Consider the following 15,503-nt stretch of genomic DNA (forward strand, 5'->3'; position numbering starts at 1 on the left):
CTCAAACATTAGTTAACTAGAGAACATAACAAGCAAAACAAAACAAAACAAAACAAAAAGAATCTTAAACGTGAGCTCTCCCTGACTGCTGTTTTTAAATTTCAGTGAGGCTGTAAAATATGTTTTGTTTTATTGTTAAAAAACAAAAAGAAAAAGAAAAATAAAGAAAGAAAGGAAATAAATTTTGTTGCAAATATCCTAGTAAAAATAGGTTTCCTAGACACAAGTGGCTCCGCGTAGCGTAGTTGCTAACGCTCTCGCCTTCGGTACGAGCGGACCCAGGTTCGATTCCGGTAGGGGCACTCGGTCGAAAAAGTATCAAAAGCTTTTAAGTCCAGCCATCCTGAATGAGGCTTTCTTGGGTTTTCCTCATTTCACACCAGGCAAATGCCGGGTGGTACCCAACATATAGGTCCCAGGGCGTTTGCTTCCTTCCCTTTCCCCGGATAGTGTGCTCACCGAGGGACGTCATAACTCACATGTGACGGGCTAACAAGGTCATTGATGCCGAAAGCCCAGAAATCTAAATCCTAAATCTTCACTACACAAGAAAATGTTCGCGCTGAAAACGGTTTCTTAGCAATTATGTTAAGCAGTCCTGTAGTAAATCTCCATCAAGTAATAAACCGTCACATATAAAAAGGAAAGAATAAACACATAACATTCATTTTGCGTACCTTGAAATGTAAAAAGTTACAAAACATTAATATTCAAAGATTTCTCAAAATTCAGATTAACCCATTTCTTTCTCCTCAACCATTAACGAGTTACAATAGTAAGAATTGTGGTCATAAATCACATTACTTGTTTAGTACTATATTAAAGCAAATTATACTAAAGGAATATATAATTAATGGAATATTTAACTAAAGTGATAATTTACCCAGGCTTTTCTTTCCTTCCGCTCTTCTTTTCCGTTTGTAAACAACCTCGTTTATAAACCAGCTCGCAAGCATACGACAGTTGTTTCATGACGTCATCTATGGGGCAAGAAAGAGGTGTCTATAGGCGGTCAGGACCTCACACACAGATGGACGTATATAACATATAGCTGAAGTATTTAACATACGTATACGTATATAAAATACGGAAGATTGTTAGATATCAGACATCCTGCAGCGACATGATATAACATCCAAGCGCGTTAAAGGCAGTAGCTGTGTAGCATATGGATAAAGTACGCTCCGTACAGATTTCCTTAGTAAACATAACGAATCCTTGTATTTGTACAATATACCGCTGTCCGGATAATGGATTTTTCTCAGTGTACTGTATTATTAGAATGAAGTCCTAATAATCCCTTAACTTGGTCGGGATTTAGGCAAGAGTAAATACGATTAAATTCTATTGACCTCGTATTAGCTCCAGTTCCGGTCACAAACACATTGTCTGGTGGGAGCAAATATAACAACCACAATAACGGAACAAACACGTCTCTATCAGTTGAGTAGATGTGAAGGTTAGAAGTAGGGACCGATACATGTAAACAGTGTAAAATAATTTTTGTATCAGTTTCCTGGTGACTACTTGCAACTTGTATAATATCATTTTTACTCGAAGACTTTGCCTCCTTCCTTCAACTAACGATCGGCTTAATTGTTTCGAAGAATCGGCCTTGCATCGATCTGTAGCAATGTCTCAATGATTAGGAGTTCTCAGCTGTTCTTGGATCAATGTTTAACTTAGACGGATCAATGATTTTACCTTAAACAAGAGCAATTTGATGATAATTCTTGAACGCGTAATATCACAAATCTCTGATAATACAAACCAAAAATCTTCATCTATATACAATGAACCAGCAGTTCGCTCAAAATAAACCACTCTCATACAATAATTTGTAGCAGTTGTTGGTGGCATGGCAGAGGTACAATGTATGCAACATGATTCAAGTGTAAAGACGTGTTGAGGCCTTTAATTGAGTGCATCAATTAGATGGATAAATCTAAGAAAATATGATTAAATTCACTTAATGTTTTACACGTACGTCAAACTTTCACTGAAGAACTCAATGAGGAGGAAAGCGATAGTCAAAACACCTCTGTTTAATAAAAATCACAGATTCTACAGATATAAGGAAAGTAACTTTGAGATCTTTACTGTCTCATCAAAGGAGTAAGGATGAGTTGTGAGCTTACCTCGCTCATAAAATGTTATTGCATGCACAGAAATTAATGCAAAATTCCGTCTTTAGTTGAAGGAACAAGGCAGTCTTCGAGTGAAAATATTATTCAGCTTGCAAATAGTCACGATGAAGCTGATACAAAAATTATTTTACACTGTATACATGTATCGTCCCCTACCTATAACCTTCACATCTATTCAACTGCTACAGACGTGTTTGTTCCGTTATTGTGGTTGTTACAGTTGCACCCAGCAGACAATGTGTTTGTGACCGGTACTGGTGCTAATAGGATCTAATAGTTAATCATATTTACTCTTGCCTAAATCCCAACCAAGTTAAGGCATTATTAGGACTTCATTCTCTGTCTGGGTGTGACACAGTAGGATGCTTCAAGAACAGAGGAAAACAATCTTTCTGTTACGTTTTTGAATCTTCTGAAGAAAATATTCTAGAAACATTTCATAGATTAGGCTGCTCAGAAAGTTTTACATCTTAAGATGGAAAGTGATAGAAAAGTTCATATGTCGCGTATATTTACAAGGTAAACCATTTACAGACATTAGTGAACTCCGGTGATGCCTGTTTGCCGAAAAAGATGTTCAAAGTCAAAATTTGCTACCAACAAGGCCGGTTTTACACCAACACATCTTAAGAAGTCACTTACAAATAATAGAGTGGCGACGGTCAAATCTCCCACACACCGATTTCCCTTACCATCTACGTTCTGATAGCAAAAGAGTGGAAATGAAAATTTTCCTATTATGATTCATGTACCACATGATTCATGTACCATGCGCTTCAGAAGCTATTTTAAAATTAATACTTTGCGGTTGTGTCAAAGGATGATGTGCTGTCAACTGTATCACTTGCAAAGCTTAATCACTTAGATGTACAAAATATGCAAATGTGGATCAGAAGCAAGCATTGTGACAACAGTAAAAATGACAATCAAATGAATCTGTTGGAGACTCATATAAGTCAAATTTTTATTATTAGTTTCCTTTCTAAATAATTGTACAATAATAAAAATGAAGATTTGTTTGTGAATATAAGTTACAACCAAACATATTTACTAATTTTCATTTTTATTTAATTATTATGCGTATATTTTTAACGGTAATAAAGAAGTGGTCCACCACAATACGAAAGTAAATTTCTCTATAATCTGAAGCTTTTGTTTACTGTGTTTAACGGCATAATGATTTGTTAATATTTTATACTTCACATCATTTTCATTGTCGATATTTGACTGGATATTTTCAAAAAGACTCAAATTTACGTTGATTTTGACGAATTTTTCTTAAATTTCTGAATAAATAAAATTATCTGTTTAGCAAATATCTACACAATAGGTACAAATAGTAACCATGGAGAGAAATTAGACACTCATTAAAACGCATTTGCTAGTTTAGTCTGTATGTCCATTGAAGTTCCAAAGAGCGATTTAATTTTATTCCAAGTTTGATAGTTTTCTTAATTTTTGGAGTAGTAAAACTAGTTATTTGGCAAAAATCTATGCAAAAGGCACATGCAGCATTCAGAAGAAATAAAATGAGTCACCTTGCATGAAAATCGGTTGAGAACTTTAGCATGTACAGCGTTAAAAAATCCATGTCGACGTTAGCTGCCATCTTAGAAGTATGACGAAGTACTTCGACCATACTTTCAGACAAAACACCCAGTAATACACGATTTTACAGCTCATTACTTATCCATCGCTACCAACCATATAATTGCCTCATTCAAAATCCCGCGGAATTAAACATGCCCTCCACCATATCCCTCTTTTCAATGCACTTTAGAAGCAACGGAGAAAATATGCAGCAGTCAAAAAATTCTCATTTTAAACTAAAGATGTTGGATTTACCGTAATCAAAAAAGTATAAAGATATATACATGGTGTTTCAAAAAACACCGACAACGTTTGGGAGGTGATTCCTGACACCAAAATAAGACGAAAAGTATAGGCCAACCTGGGTGCACAAATGCTTTCTTTCGGAGTTAAAGGCTGTCGAAAACATGAAAAATGAAATTTAGAGGTCCATAGCTCCAAAACTTTGGGACCGACTGTAGTCGGGTCAAGACTACTTAGGAACATATTTAGGACTACTTAGGAATCCTAAGGTACTCACGCAACAATTTTTGTACAGGCAATTTGGTTACGGGCAAATAATCCGAAGTACTCACTAACTACCTCTACAAAAATTGTTGCGGAAGTACTGCAGCATTCTGAAATATGTAGTTTTGGATATAGCACATGTTAGTTCCTTGGTAAAGTCTTGACCCGACTACGGAAGGCCCCATAGTTTTGGAGCTATGGGCCTATAAATTTCGTTTTTGCATGTTTTCGGCAGCCTATACCTCTGAAATTAAGCAGTTGTGCACCCAGGTTGGTCTATACTTTTTCGCTTATCTTGGTGTCAGGAATCACCTCCCAAACGTTGTCGGTGTTGTTTTGAAACACCCTGTATAAGAAGAAAGCTATTTTGTAGAGTTGCTATTTTAAATAATGTAGTATAATTATAAACTGTTTATCTGTAAGAATTTAGTTAAAATCTAGTCGAATATAATAATTACAAATTTTTAGAATTCTAGCCAAAGCCTAATGATGAATAATCCATTTGCCAATGTTTCCAGTATTGACTATTAAACATTTCCACCTAGAACAAATAAATTTGGAGGCCGAACAATATTTTTACCTTTAAATGATTTGCGTCATATTGTGAGTGAGAAAGCAACTAAGCATGTTGAAAGATGCTTTTACTCAAGAGAATTTAAAGTTATTATAGTCTCATACTTTTATGATTATTACAGATACAATTTATTTTTTATTCAATTTCATTATACGCTTATGTGGGATGTGCTACGAGTTATGAATTTGAAGATAATAGTGATAATAATAGTAATAATAATCATAATAATAATAATAACTCATTATTATACGTATTACTATTTATTACGTCTCAAAGACAAACAATGGGGGCACGGTAGATCAGTGATAGTTTACCTCTGTGCGCGGGATCCCTTGTTTAATAACCGGCAAAGTAACTTTGTAGTGGACAACATGGTGTCCGCTAGTTTTACCGGCGTATTTACGTTTTCTCCTACATCCTCATTCCACCAATTTTTCCATCAATATTGATTTCCCTAAATCGTCTATCTTCCTTCATCTAAAAGATATCATCATGGAACTTTATATCGAAAGATTTTACAAAGACGAATAATAATTACAATTGCTACTAAATAATAAATATAAAGCTTTCCACAAATTGCCAAGCACCTATAAATGTTATTGATACGAGTTTACATTTTCAGCAAGATTTCGTATATAGAGACCAACAGAGCTGGATTAATCCATCTGGAGGCCCGAGGCTAGAAAAAATATGTGGCTCCTGCCCACTTTCCCTAATACATTTGTGTGAAAGACAGTAGGAAAGTTATATGAATACGTTTCATATTTTTAGTCATATTTTATTTTGTGATGATTTTACTTTGTATGATTCTTTTTGGACACCCAGTTGAAATTTTGATCACAATGGACGTCCCGTCCACCAGAACGTCCGTGGTTACAGCCCACCTAAGCCCTCCCCTTAATCCGGCCCTGGAGGCCAGTTTAATGAGCATTTCATAAGAGTCTACACTAAAAATGTCTCTCTTCAACTATATATAATAATCAATATTTTTTTCAGACTCCCAGATATTTGCATATTTGCATATTTGCAATTAACTTACTATCTCATGCCTTATACATTTTAATACTTGTTGTTTTCAATGTAAATTTTAATGTTGATGTTTTCAAAGATCTTTAGAATATTTGTGAGGGTGTACAGACGTTTCGAAAGAGCATCTGTTTACAGGCAAAAATATGACTAATACGTAATACTAAAAACATTTAACAGTTTGACATATATCTTCAAAATTCGGCGCACTAATCTGTACTTCTTACGATCAATCCTTATACCTTGGACATTTGAAAAGAGGAAATAAATAAAAATATAAAGGAAATACATGGAATATTTGAATTTTGTGATACTCTGCATTTATGCATTGAGAAAATAAAGAAAAATTGGATACTTGCCTGTGGATATTTTTGAATAATTCATTTATTACTCCATTTTTGAATATATATATAGTTTTTGGTAGTTATTCTAAGTTGCAATTCAAGTTCAATAAAAGAATTTCACAGAACTCTCTGAATTCTTTTCATATATGTTCGTTCATAAAGACTCCTTGAGATCTAACATGCACAATATATGTACCGAAGGTGTATATTTTTTCACATAGTAAATATTGGTTTAATATTTTTAAATACTTGAATTTATGTGTGCCGATTTCAATATTTGCTTAAAATCTCATAAGATTGCTCATCTTAATCCAACATATTTGTATGTTATTAACAGTTTATTATGTGTTTCTAATATTTCGTTATGTGTTGTGTCGTTTACTGAAGGTGAATTGTTTTAAAATAAATAAAATGTCACTGTGATAGAGACGCTTATAAACTTTTGAAAAAAGATATATTTTCGAAAATAGATAATAACAGCATTCAGTATTATCTAAAATGTAATATCAATGGGGCCGAAAATAAACACTTTCAACTTTTGTAATTTTTTAAATCTTTTAAAATCAATAATTTTGAATAAGAATTCCACATATCTAGCTTGCATAAAATATACAATTATGTTAGTGAAATTGAAGCTTTTCAAAGCGAAGTGAGAACATCAAGTGCTCAAAGCAATTACTTTTGCAAATTGAAACTTTTAATACAATGAAAGTTATTCCCATTCCCTTATTCTCTATACGACAAGATAAGCAGGATTACACTTATTACCATAGAATTTCCACTCAGGGAATCAGAATTTTAGTAGAGGAGAACAGATTCTTCGAAACGAAATTTTAATAAGAAAACAAGTATTCAAGTAACTTGCTGGAGAATAAATGGAAGTTCGAAGAGTAAAGTAAGACAATTTATTTACTCTTATTATTTTAAGTATTTGGTGAGAACTGCATATTAACTGACACATTTCCTCGTTAGTGAGGTAACATATATTGATTTCATCATGCTTGCATAGAAGAGTGGAGATAATTAGTTGTGTCAAATGGAAAACAAATTGAGAAATTTCAAAAATTTGTAGTATGGAAGAAAGAAACAAACATGTTAGATGTAATTACAAAGAGGAAGAGAAATAGTTTGGAACATTGACAGAAAAGGAACTGTATCATGAAGGACGTGCTAGAAGGTATGGTAGCACAGGAAACAAACTACATTTGATGGAAAGTACTAAAATAAAGCAAAAAGAAAGAATCCTACGTGAAGACGAAGAGATCAGCTGAAAACATGACGAATGGAAGCTTCTGTTTTTGTGGCACGCGACCAGCTATTGATGGCAGAAAGCGTATGAGACTGTATGCTTTCCCTGTGGAGGAGAATTAAACATGCAACGTTGATTCGAATATCACCCTAAATTGAATCCACGTCTCATATCGCTTTGATAAGGAAAGGAGATGCAAAATATCAACAAATAAACAATCCCACAAACAAATGTTCCGATCTTGAGTATTAAATTCTATCTATAAATCATCCTAATTATAATATCCATACTCTTTGCTTGCGCACTAAAATTCTGTAACCGCTTAAGATTTCAAATTTATTTTAGTCCAAGACTGTAGAATGTACTTTCGCCTAGAATGATCTTTCTAGAATACTTCTTATTCGTGATAAACTAAAAGTAAAATAAAAAATTGTGAACTTGATTTCTTTCCTATAGTGCATTTTATTACTATGCTCTGTAGACAGACTGCATCCAGCTCCTTGTGATATATAGACAAAGACCAGCTCAGTCATGAAAACGGTGACACTGATAATAGCAATACTAATGAAAATGCATTACAATATATCGAGTTTAATGATAGTTATGATAATATCGACCGCTTGCAGATGCAAGAAACAAGTGATGCAGAGACCACTGAAGTTAAAAATGACGATAATATGTCTCCTGGGGACTACCTTCTTGTATCATTCCAAGGTTGTAAACGTCACTCTTTATGTTTGCATAGTTCACAAGTTCTTGATTCTCAAGATGTGGAAGTAATGTCATTCAAGTGTGTCAGTGATGATAAAATGGTATTTTGCTCAAATGAGGGTGATATTTCAATTTGCAAGAGCCTGATGATTGGAAAATTCAGTTTCAGATCTCTCGCCAATTTGGAGAAGAATTCGATTCATTTGTCCCTATCCAATAAACGTTCTTTAAGAACGCACAATAGACATATTGTCATCTTGTAAATAGCATACCTTATACTACATAAAAGTTAAAGCCGGTTGAAATGGCATGCTTAATATATTCTTGAACTTGAGGTAGGCTTATTTTTCAACTTTCTAGTTCTAGGTAAGTATAAATTATTCATTCAGTTTAACAGCATAAACCTGTTTAATATTTCTAACTATATTTTCATTGTATCCGTACGTAAATTCATTTGTTATATGTTTCAGGAGTATTCATTTTTCAAGTGCATTTAAAAGTGAATTAATATGTCTATTTTAGGAAGTGAGTTAAGTTATTACAAGAATATCTCTTCTGTATTCATTTACTTTAATGCATAATGCATGGTGCATGTGTCCTGCATGGTTTCAAACCTGTTGAGTATGTATTAATCTTCAAATACACATTAATGTTACAATATAATCTTCATCGGTCTGTAAATAAAAAATATAGGCGTGCCATACCTGCTCCTGGCTGTCTCCTATTTTACTTAGAAATTTTCAATGTGAATCAGGAATGGTCTGACATCAGTGTTTCACTTTTGTCTTATAATCTCATATAATAATGTCCCATTGGCAGGGGAAATATGAGACTAGACATTTCATTTCTTCCTCTTTTACCATGTAATATCGCATACAGTTCATACATAAGTATGATAAACAGGCTGGAGCGCTATAACAAGCAACTTTTTGTTCTCAACCTGAGTAGTTATGGGTATATTTACAAAAGTAAGCAAAAATATCTCATAATTACCCTGAGTTACCCTATGGCCGCAGAGTGAATATGGTTAACAAATCTAAGAAAGCGAACGATATAAATCAAATAAGGAAAGTGTACGAACTGTGGAACAGCACAAAAGCCATACAGTGTCCTGCATATGGCGTGAAATGTCATGTCATATACGTTGTTGCTATAATATCAAATATATCAAACATATGATATCAATGAAGTATATCATTTTGCAAAGATCCAGAAGGAGAATATTCCAAAACAACGATGTCAGTCAGAAAGTGATGTAACCAAGAACGATACTAGATTACAAGAAGATTCAAGTAGTTTCATGAGGACGGCAAGCAGTTCAGAGGTACGAGTTAGAGACTAAATAAGAATAAAGGAGGAAACAAAAGAATATGAAAGAGAAACGTTGAATCTCGTCTGGAAGTGATAGTAAGAATATAGTCTCACAAAGATCTTCCACTGACGGTAGTAGCAAAGCAGGTTGGTGGAAGAACAATATAACTAAGGAAAGAAAGAATTGCTTTAAGAGAAAAGTGAAAACGAATGGCGGTTGAGAAACGTGAAAACCAAGCAGAGGGATCACTATAAGGAAAAAGACGAAGGAATCCAAGAGAGAGAAGGCCGAAGAATCTCGGAAGAAAGCAGAATAAGAAAAAGCACAGGGTTCTCTGAGGACTAGGAAGGAACATGAAGCATTAGAATTACTGAGATTGGGTACATTTAGGATGGCAAAGAAGGAAGGACAAACAAAAGGAAACTAAGAATCAAGTTCGACAATAAAATTGTAGAATTTGAAAGTGACATTGGAGTAACGATCACCACAGTTTCATACCAGGTGTATTATAGAAAATTTTAAAAGAAGTCATTGCCAACGAGAAGGGTTGGAACTGCAAGTGCAAATTAGTAAGATCCATATGGTATTGGGGTTATGGAAAAGGACATTTGTCTTACCAATTTAGGAGGTCGCTAAATCTATTACCACGCTGATATTAGGACGAAATTGGTTATCACAAAACCTGACTGGAGGAAGATAACAATCGGCTTGCAGGGTGCAGTCATTCTTGGAAACGAGGGTCGAGAAGATAGCTGTGGACAACTCTGGAATGATAAAACAGTTGGTGAAAGACCGAAGGGAAATTCTCCCAGAAGATGGGTTTTTAGAATGATGGGAAGGAGAAGATATAGGATAGTAAAGTGGTCATAACTTTGCCGTAGAAGATTGTGGCACGTGGCACTATGAAGAAATGTTAAAAAAGAGAAAATTTTAGTTGGTTGCTAAGAGTTTGTTCATCTCGATCTTCAATTTTAGAGATTCGGAATCGGGAATGTGTATGATAGTGTGTGACTTCATTTATGTTATGTAATAGTAGGAAAAAGGTTAGGAATTGTAAGAATTCAGTAAATAACGTTTGAGTGTGTGTCAAACAAGGTAAATGTTTACTGTAGTGCATAGATCCTGCAAAATATTAAGTTTAGTGATTGCAAGTCACGCTAGAGCAAGTTTATGTATTAAAGTTATAAGGTATCTTGTAACCGGTGAGTCCCTTGACATTGGTTTAGTGGTTGGGAAAGCAAGAAATTTTAACTAATAGCAACCTAACGAAAGCTCGACTTTGCGTTCTTGATATAAATAAAATGGTAGACACGTATTGAGAAATATACAGGGTGCGGCACGTAAAACCGGCCCGTCGTAATATTCTGGTATATTGTGTTTTTGGCAACACTTAAATAATCTACCTTCCTACCAAGAGATGGCGTGTCGAGGTCGGGTCGACTTACGTGACCTGCAGCAGTCACGTGCAGCCGCAGCCAGTGAAACTTGTCGAAACCAGTTGAGAAAAAGGCCTCGATGTGTTAAGCTGGGTGAGTGTCAGTGTGTGATAATGCCGTATTTGATACCCGAGCGTGTTGCCATTGTTGAAGGGCTCATTCTCACTGGATCTTTTGTGAAAACAAAGAATTTGTTTCGTGAGAAATTTCCAGGACGTTCTGTGCCAGCAAAAAGCACCATTCAGGAATTGATTGAAAAATGGCGGCGTACAGGATCGGTTCAAAATGCTCCCAGGAACAGACGACCATCTGTCTGCTCACCTGAATTAAAGATGCAGGTGGAGGAGATAATGACAAGAAGTCCTCGAAACTCAACCAGGAGATTGAGTCAACAGGTTCATGCGAGTGAGAGAAGTTGCAGACGTGTTTTAAGGGAACTGAAGTTAAAACCGTACCGGATAAGTGTTGTGCAAGAACTGAAGGAGCCTGACCTGCAGAAGAGGGTGCATTTCTGTTCATGGCTGTTGAGCAATGTTGCCAGTGGTTTCTTGGATCCACTAATGCTCATCATGAGTGATGAGGCGTGGCCACCAGGTACCCTTGCATGATGAGAAGATTGGTGTTTGGTGTGCCATTTCCGCCATACGCGTTATTGGGCCCATATTCTTTGAGACGACAGTGAACAGTGACGTGTATATGGGAATCCTGGAGGAGTTTTATACACACTTGACCGAAGAGGAGCGTCAGTTATGTTGCTTTCAGCAGGACGGTGCAACATGCCACACATCAGCTGCATCATTGTCCCTTGTGCATGAGATGTTTACACCAGAGCGGACAATCAGCAAAGGCTTGTGGCCTCCTCAGTCACCAGACTTGTCCACGTGTGACTTTTACTTATGGGGACTGTTAAAGGGAAGAGTATACGAAACAAATCCACACACAATTGAAGAACTCAAGACCAGGATCCAGGATGTCACCAATAGCATTACAACACAAGAACTGACAAGGGTATATATGAATCTCCTCAATCGTGCTCACATGTGTGTTGAAGTGGGCGGAGGACACTTTCAGCACCTGATGTGAAGGCTGCTGTGAAGGTGAGTAGTCATATTCAATACATTACATTTCATTTATGTGTTGTAGTTAATCATATTCAATACATTACAGTTCATTTTATGTGTTCACTTTACGGGCCGGTTTTACGTACCGCACTCTGTAGTAAGCATATGCTTTCTCTGAAGAAGTCAGTTGGAGTCGTAGCTTTATCTTAATTATTTGAAACTATAGAGAGTTTTGCCAAGTATCCATTTTGGCTTCATCAGACATGTTGAATACACAGATAGTGACAGACTTAATATAAGAGGCAGCGAAAAAATCCTGAATCCTGATTGGGATTTGGTCCCCTTACATCAACACCAAAAATAAAAACAGAAAGAACAGAAACAGGGGAATAGCGCCTTTCGTTTCTGTTTTCAATTCTCGAACCTTCAATTGAACAATCATCATTGTAAGGTGATTAACTGTAGTACTATTTAGTAATCAACCAGGTTTAGGAATTTTTTCGCTGTCTCTTCCATTAAATCTATCACTTCCTGTGTATTCATAGAATCAGATGAAGACAAATAGGATAGCTGTCGAAATTGTTACACGGCAAATAATTTTTTACAACAAACGTACTGTTGCGCTCAGCGAGTAATTTAAATCATATTGAATTTTATTTTTTGATCCGAAGAGAGTTGAAAGTCTTTTTTTTTTTAATTTTGAGATACAAAATCTTGCAGAGCGTTAAAACTATTAAAGGACCCCGCAAAGTTCATATGGAAATTGAATTTCGGTGGAATTGCTTGAAACCTTGATATGTTGTATGTTGTAGATATTGTGATCCTGAGAAAAAGTCTGAACAGACACAAGCACAAATCATTAACCGTGCAGCCACTACAGGGCTACTTTTTGGAAAACAGCCGAAGTTAACGATATGCTGGATTTCTGTGAAAATTACTGAAATTACGATATGTTCTAGATCTTGTCATCCTGAGAAAAAAGCCTCGATGGGTAAAACCACTAATCACTGACCATTTGGCCACTACAGGGCCACTTTTCTGAAAATATCCCACAGATTAAGATGTTCTGGATTTCGGTCAAATTGTTTGAAACCGTAATATGTTGTACATATTGTGATTCTCAGGAAAAGCTTCAATGGGCACAACCACGTATCAGTGACCGTTTGCCACTTCTGGTATATTATAGATCTTGTCATCCTGAGAAAAAATCTCAATAGGTACAATCACCAATCACCGAGCGTTTGGCTACTACAGCGTCACTTTTCAGAAAACAGCAAAAGATAATGATATTCTGGATTTCTGTTAAATTGCTTGAAACTATGATATGTTATAAACATTTTGATCCTGAGAAAAGGTCCCAATGAGCACAACCACAAATTACTCACTGTTTGGCCGTTACAAGACCACTTTTGTTTTTTGAAAAACAGTTAAAGAGAATAATATTCTGGATTTGCATGGCAAAGATTGAGACCATGATATGTTGTAGAAGCCGCAACTTAACACTTTTCTCAGGATTACAACATCTAGAACATAGTTTCGTCCACTTTCATAGAAATTCAGAATATCATTATCTTTGGCTGTGTTCAAAAAAGTAACCTGTAGTGGTTAAACGATTAGCGGTGTGATTAGTGATTAGTGATTAGCGGTTGTGCCTATTGAGACTTTTCTCGGGATGACAAGATCTACAACATACCACAGTTTTAGTCATTTTCACTGAAATCTAGAATATCTTCGGCTGTTTTCAAAAGGTGGCCTGTAATAGCCAAACGGTCGATGATCGGTAGTTGTACCCATTGAAACTTTTTCTTAAGATTGCAATATCTACAACATATCACGGCTTCAAGTAATTTCACCGAAATACAGAATATCATTATTTTCGACTGTTTTCGAAAAGTGGCACTGTAGTGGCGAAACAGCCGGTGATCGGTAGTTGTACCCATTGAGACTTTTTCTCAGAATCACAATGTCTGCAACATATCACGGTGTCAAGCAATTCCACAGAAATCCAATTTCCATGAAGATTGTGCAGGGTTCTTTTCATGATTAATCCACTTCATATTTCGCATGAAAATTAGAAATATTTTATTAGAATTAGAGACATGTCATGAGAATTAGAAAAAATGTTTTGCAATTTGTTAAGAGTTAAAATAGAGTGCGTTAAGCGAGTCGATTAGCTTTGAAGAAGCAACCTTTTTACTCCTTATTTTGTAACTAAAAGTAAATTTCTTCTTCGATGTTTAAAAATTACACGACGCAATCTTTTGAGATTGGCACGGGAAGAGCGTTGAAGTACATCGAATGGCAGGTGTACTTTTCGGAAATGGAGTCTACCATTTCTCCCATATATGTCCGACTTCACATTCTTGTGGTGGTGCTCTTAGCCCTTGGAGAAGACAGGGTATGAAATTCCTGTGAAAGATAAAGGGACAAATAATTTGGTCATGGTCTTGGGGATTGGTCTTCACACTGGAAAAATATCATATTTAGAGGACCGGAAGAATCGACTCTGAATGGGCGGATAAAGAGAGGACAGGGCCGGAAACGAAAAAGTGACAAAGAGGTGGCAATTGCAATATGAAATGTTAGAACTTTACATAGACCAGGAGCACTTTAAGAACTAATAAATGAAATTCAGGAGTATAATATAGATATTTGTGAGATATAGAAAATGCGATGGGACAATAAGGGAACTTACCAAGTACAAAATGGAACCATTTATTAGAATGAAAACGACAGGAAGAAAAATACGGTAGAGGTTAATAGTCAGAGGTTATATACGAAACAAAGTGATCATGTTTCATTAGTAAACGACAGAATATGCAAAATCAGAATGTAAACACTCATAACATCACCATCATAGCCCATGCACCAACAGAAGAAAAAGATGAAATTGTCAAGGATGAATTCTATAACGAGCTGGATAAAGTATATGACCAATGCAAGAAATACGATATAAAAGTAATTGTAGGTAATATTAATGCACAGAGTGGCAACGGAAGCTGCTTTCACTCAGCGATTGGAAAATAGAGTGAACATGAAACCACTAACATAAAGGGCATAAGACTAATTGAGTTCACATCATCCAAAAACATGATGATATCAAACAAATGGTCCCATCATAAAAGAATACTGAAAATAACTTGGAAATCACCAGATGGAAAGCTTGAAAATCAAATTGTCCATATTGTAGTACATAGCAGATTCTGTTGCAATAGCCGAGATGTGAGAAGAACACCAGTTAATATAGACTCTGAACTAGTGCTGTTGAATTTTTGTGACATTTGCGGTTTTCGGTTTTTGAGAAAACCGGTTTTCTGAAAACCGAAAACCGCAAATGTGGTTTTCAAAACCGAAACCGCAAAAGCGGTTTTCAAAACCGAAACCGCAAAAGCGGTTTCAAAACCGAAACCGCAAAAGCGGTTTTCAAAACCGAAACCGCAAATGCGGTTTTCAAAACCAAAACCGCAAAAGCGGTTTTCAAAACCGAAACCGCAAATGCGTTTTTCAAAACCGAAACTAATGTTTTTAATTACACCTTTTAACAAT

General features: G+C 35.7%; 1 protein-coding gene across 1 annotated transcript in view; it reads left to right on the forward strand.

Moving 5' to 3' along the window:
- The window catches only part of LOC145672652 (32 kDa beta-galactoside-binding lectin-like), a 380,765-nt gene that overhangs the window by 319,061 nt on the left and 46,201 nt on the right, over nt 1–15,503 (forward strand). The gene's annotated exons all lie outside the window — the stretch shown is intronic.

This window comes from Thermobia domestica, chromosome 16, assembly GCF_964235325.1.
Source record: "Thermobia domestica chromosome 16, izTheDome1.hap1.1, whole genome shotgun sequence".
NCBI lineage: Eukaryota > Metazoa > Arthropoda > Insecta > Zygentoma > Lepismatidae > Thermobia > Thermobia domestica.